The following is a 5,509-nucleotide window of genomic DNA, read 5'->3' on the forward strand; positions in this document are numbered from 1 at the left end:
GGAGTATTTACTGCTTTATGTCTAGGTTCTAACAGTTTCAACAATTATCAAAAGATATGGCTTGAATTGTGTCCCCCCAAAAAGGCATGTTTGTAGTCCTAACCCCTGTATCTATGAATGTGACCCTGTTTGGGAAAAGGGTTTTTCCTTTGTTATGTTAATGAGGTCATACCAGAATAGGATGGGCCCTAAACCTCATCACTTTTGAGAGGTATCTCAAAAAAAAGGAGTAGAATTGACACAGAAAGACACACACAGGGGGAAGACAATATGTGACGATCTGCCCGCAAGCCAGTGAACACCAAGGAACCTCTGGGCTACCAACATAGAAGGGCCCTGCCTTAGACTTCTAACTTTCAGAGCTGTGAGATGATAAATTCTGTTCTTTAAAGCCACCTACTTTGTGGAGTTTTTCGTTTGTTTTTTTTTGTTATGGCAGCACCAGTAAACTAAGATATCAAATAAAGTGAAGTAGAATAAATATGGTATCAACAGGTCATCTCTTTCTATTTGCTGTCTTTTCAACTTGACCCTCTACCACCTGCCAGGGAATCGTTAAGATTGACTAATATTATTGATACCCCAAAATGAGTGCTAAGGAAAGAAACAATGATGTATGCCTGACCTCTGACTCCACACACAGCATGTTCTGTTCTTGGAGGAGCACTTTAAGATTTTTTTTTCTTTTTTTCTTTCAACTGAAGCTGTGACATGGAGACTCTAAATCTAGCTTCACTTGAAAAAGGATCAATAAAATAATCTATTATTTCATTTTATAATTCATACCAGTTCAACTTAATAGTCATTGTCACCAACACAATCAACCATCCCCCAAAACTCACTACCATCGAGACAATTCCTAATTACAGCACCCCCATAGGTTTCCAAGCCTGTAAATCTCTATGGAAGCAGATTTCCACATCTTTCTTCTTCGGAGCTGCTGGTGGTTTCGAACCGTAAACCTTTTGGTTAGCAGTCAATCGCTTTAACCACTGCACCACCAAGGCTCCTTAACAATCAAAGGCATATAAAAAAAAAAAAAAAGGATGAGAAGGAGTTAATATTGTATGCAAAAAGTTTCAGCATTCATCGTTTTTATGTAATAGGGGAGATTTGTTTTGGGTTAGGCCTCACTGAAAAAGCTTCTCTCTCCCCAACACAAAGCCCGAATTTGTAAGCCCTTACCACCCTCCTTAGAACACAATTCACACTTACACACAGACGCACCCACACCCAAACACACACACATACACTTGCAATTCTTAAGGCTTATTATATTCCATCTGAGCAATAAGAACTTGAGCTAGCTTCCAGGTATGTTAGAAACACGTAAACCTCCTTAAAAGCAACATGGTTGCCGAAGACCTCTGGAAATTCTGAACCTTAAACAACTGCAGTGAGACGTTCTGAGAATCTTCTGCAAAATTTATGAAAAGCCTTGCCCAGAGAGGCAACTGCGGTATGCAGGCCACGTGGGGCACAAATGATACCAGATGTAGAAAAGAAGAGTCAGCAATGCTAAACTGGTGGTGAAAAGAGAGAATCCAGAGCAAATCGGGGAGTATGTTTTCCTTTGATTAGTTCTGGCTAATGATCTCACCAATGTCTTTTTTTTAGAAGTTATAAGAATTCAGACATGATTTATGCTGTATATGTTTTATAATGTACTGCATGAACTGTATTTTAATAATATAATCATTATTGAAGTACTGTTAAAGACAGATATACAGGTCAGGTAGACTTCAGCTGATCATTTTCATTAAGACTCTAGTGGTTGTACATGAACCAGAGACTACATCATCCTGAGACCAGAAGAACTAGGTGGTACCCGGCTACAACTGATGACTGCCCTGACAGGGAACACAACAGAGAACCCCTGAGGGAGCAGGACAGCAGTGGGATGCAGACCCCAAATTCTCATAAAAAGACCAGACTTAATGGTCTGACAGAGACTAGAAGGACCCCGGTGGTCATGGCCCCCAGACCTTCTGTTGGCCCAGGACAGGAACTATTCCCGAAGCCAACTCTTCAGACGTGGATTGGACTGGACAATGGGTTGGAGAGGAATGCTGGTGAGGCGTGAGCTTCTTGGATCAGGTGGACACTTGAGACTATGTTGGTATCTCCTGCCTGGAGGGGAGATGAGAGGGTAGAGGGGGTTAGAAGCTGGTGAAATGGACATGAAAAGAGAGAGTGGAGGGAGGGAGTGGGCCGTATCATTAGGGGGAGAGTAATTGGGAGTATGTAGCAAGGTGTATATAAGTTTTTATGTGAGAGACTGACTTAATTTGTAAACTTTCACTTAAAGCACAATAACAATTATTAAAAAAAAAAAAGACATTAGTGGCTGAAAAAGATTTGTTGTTGTTTAGGTGGACAATATGTTAGATTACCTACATGTCACAGAAAAGAAAATGTTATTAACCTACCTTCACAGCCACAAAGAGAATTGAGCTTAATTGTGAAATTCAGTAAAAATGGTACCCACCATGTTGTTATTGTTGTTGTTAGGTGCTGTTCCTTGAATCAATTTCAACTTATGTGACAGAGTAGAACTGTTCCATAGGGTTTTTTGACTATAAGCTTTATGGAAGCAGATTGCCAGGTCTTTCTCCCACAGAATCCCTGGGTTGGTTCAAACTGCCAACCTTTTTGTTAGCAGTAGAGTACCTAACTATGTGCCACCAGAGCTCCTTGGTAGTGGCCATAAATGTTCTATTTTTATTTCCTATAGATTATAGGGGAAGCTCTGGTGCCATAGCGGTTAAGTGCTACGGCTGCTAACCAAAGGGTCGGCAGTTCGAATCCGCCAGGTGCTCCTTGGAAACTGTATGGGGCAGTTCTACTCTGTCCTATAGGGTCGCTATGAGTCGGAATCAATTCGACGACACTGGGTTTGGTTTGGTTTTTGGATAGATTATAGGAAGCTAAAAAAAGAAATCGAATAGAAGTGAGATAACCAGCATCTTTTTTGGGAGATGAGGCTTTTACAGCCCTTCATGTGTGTAAGAGAGTGGTGATGGAGAAAAGTGTAAAGGTTTTCACATGTCACAGTCACCTCCTATAAACCCAACTGTGTTTCTCCACCCCAGGCAGAGCAGACAGGAGGGGGCATTGCAGCTCTGTAGAATACACTGTGAATTTTTTGTTTGTTTGTTTTTACATTTAGGTGTGTTGAGCTACCACCAACAGCAAATCCGAGAGGGTCTATGGCTTAACTCCAGCCGTAACAAAAAATATGAAATTCTAAAGGCTACAGAATGAAGTTAGTGAAAGCAGAAGTGATTCAAGAGCTATAGTCAAGACACTTTTTTTTTTTTTTTTTCTAAAGGATTTAAGAGCTCAGCTGAGAGAACTCTGGCAACTTAAATTTGATTTGGAAGCGTGCAAACGCCGCCCTTCTTATATGTTCGGTACTAGTGCTAACCCCTCCTCTGAAACATTTTGCCTTACTCTCAGGCAGTTTGGAACCGTAATGATTTCATTTTATTCTCTTGGATATTAGTCACTGGGTGAGAGTCACAGGCAAGGAGAACAAGAGTAAAATATCCTGAGACAGGCAGTTTCAATGATGTGATTTCAACAATGAGCATGCCAGCGATCTCATGGCAAGCCCTATTACTGTAATACTTCCTTGTCCAAAAAAAAGTTTGGAAAGTCAATATAAGCACCAAAACTATTGACTCCGAAACTGAACTGAAGGCTCCTCATTCTCTCTCTGACCCTCAGTTTAGCAGTTTAATCAAATGTATCAGAACAGACAGCTGTGGTTCCCTTTTCATTCTGAAAATAATGAGCACAAGAAGCGGTGAGTTTCTCCAACAGACAAGCCGCCTCCTCATTGACAGACATCTCCTTCCAGCTGCTTTGAACAATTTGAAATTGATTGGACCTGCAGCCTTTGAGGGATAATAGCCCCTCTTAACATTTTGAGAGGTACACAACTTGAAACACTGCATCCTATTTCATTTCGGTGTTCCATGCTGCTCTTCACTTAACCATCCAGGAAACGTAAACAGGACAAGGCTTCACACTTCTGAGAGCCTGTAATGTTCACTTGTTTGCATGACACTCACTGGGTAGCCTAATTAATTATCTGTGGGTGGCAGATTACATGAAGTCACATCAGTTGGTTAAGTACACATGGCCTGGATAGACATATAATCTGAAAATATGTTTTTTTGGAGGTGGTGATTAAAGTGGCTGGGTTTTTTTTTTTTTAATGTTTGGATATTTAGTATTTGACAGCTAAAATTTCAGAATTTCTATAAGCAAAAGTAAACATGAAACTTAGTACCTGAAGAACAATTTAAATAAGAATCAGGACCTAATTATAAAAATATTTCTGAAACGCAAATAGCATTAGTTTAGGCTTTCCAAAGGCAATATCAGGATCTAGGTTCATCGTCCAGACGTCTGTAATCATCAGCGGTTCTCACATGGCTACCTGCCAAGGACTATTCTTTGTGTATTCTTTTGACTAGGTTTCCCAAAGTCCCCCTATGATCTGAGACTATTAAATTTGGAGTGGCTTCAGTTCATGAAGTGTTGTTATAAGGCAAAGTTGGTTCTCTCTCTTCCTAGATTCTATTTTTTTCTAATTACATCTCAGAGATGAACTGGCTAATTATTTTATACTCTCCACAGATAGGTTGTTTAGTATTAGGTTCCATAGAAAGGAAAGGCATTTAATCTTGCCGGTGCAAAGGCACAAAGAAACAAGCAAACCATGACCAGCCCCTCCCTCCAGATCCCTGCTAAATATTTTATAATATGGGTATATGTGCTTCAGACAACAGCAATCTCACAGAAGAAAAGGCTTCATAGAATATCACCCTCATTCTGATAATCAGACCAAAAGAAAGACACAATGGCTGCACTAGCATAAATGATTCTGGTGAAAATTATGAAAAAACTATTTTTAAAAAATCGTCTTCCATGGTACATGTATTTCTGACTTTTTAGAAAGGTTACAGCTATATGAGATCTGGAATCAAAACCTGATGTGACCTACATAAAAGAACTGCTCTGATTTCCTAATTAAACCAAGCTGTGGCTGCAGGCTTTGCATATAGCTGCCAAAAAATCATCCAATCAATCTTTCGACTATCGTCCAGGAATGTATTGAGGAGGGTGGGGAGAAGGAAGATGGCTGCAAGTCTGTGGAGACCGGGGAATGTTCTCAGTCATAGGCATGCTCCGCGCTGAGGGTCCTGAGTTTCCAGCACACAAGCCCAAGGGTGGAAAAGATCACATGGAGGTGGGGGCTGGGAGGCAAGGGGACCAGTAGGGGCTGAGGAGAAAAACAGACTAGTGTTTTAACAGCTGCTCTTTTTTTCTTTGCCTGTTTTGCCCAAGGATCTGATTTCCTTCTGAAGGGGTGGGCTTTCTATGGGCCAAGGGCTCAGCTCAGCAGGGCCTGTTTATTCTGAGAAGCCTAGTTCTGCTTCCCTCTTTGCACAAATGCTTGCTTTTGAGGAGAGGGAAAGTGTAGTCAGAAGAAAATGGA

This window comes from Loxodonta africana, chromosome 4 (assembly GCF_030014295.1).
Source record: "Loxodonta africana isolate mLoxAfr1 chromosome 4, mLoxAfr1.hap2, whole genome shotgun sequence".
NCBI classification, from domain to species: Eukaryota; Metazoa; Chordata; class Mammalia; order Proboscidea; family Elephantidae; genus Loxodonta; species Loxodonta africana.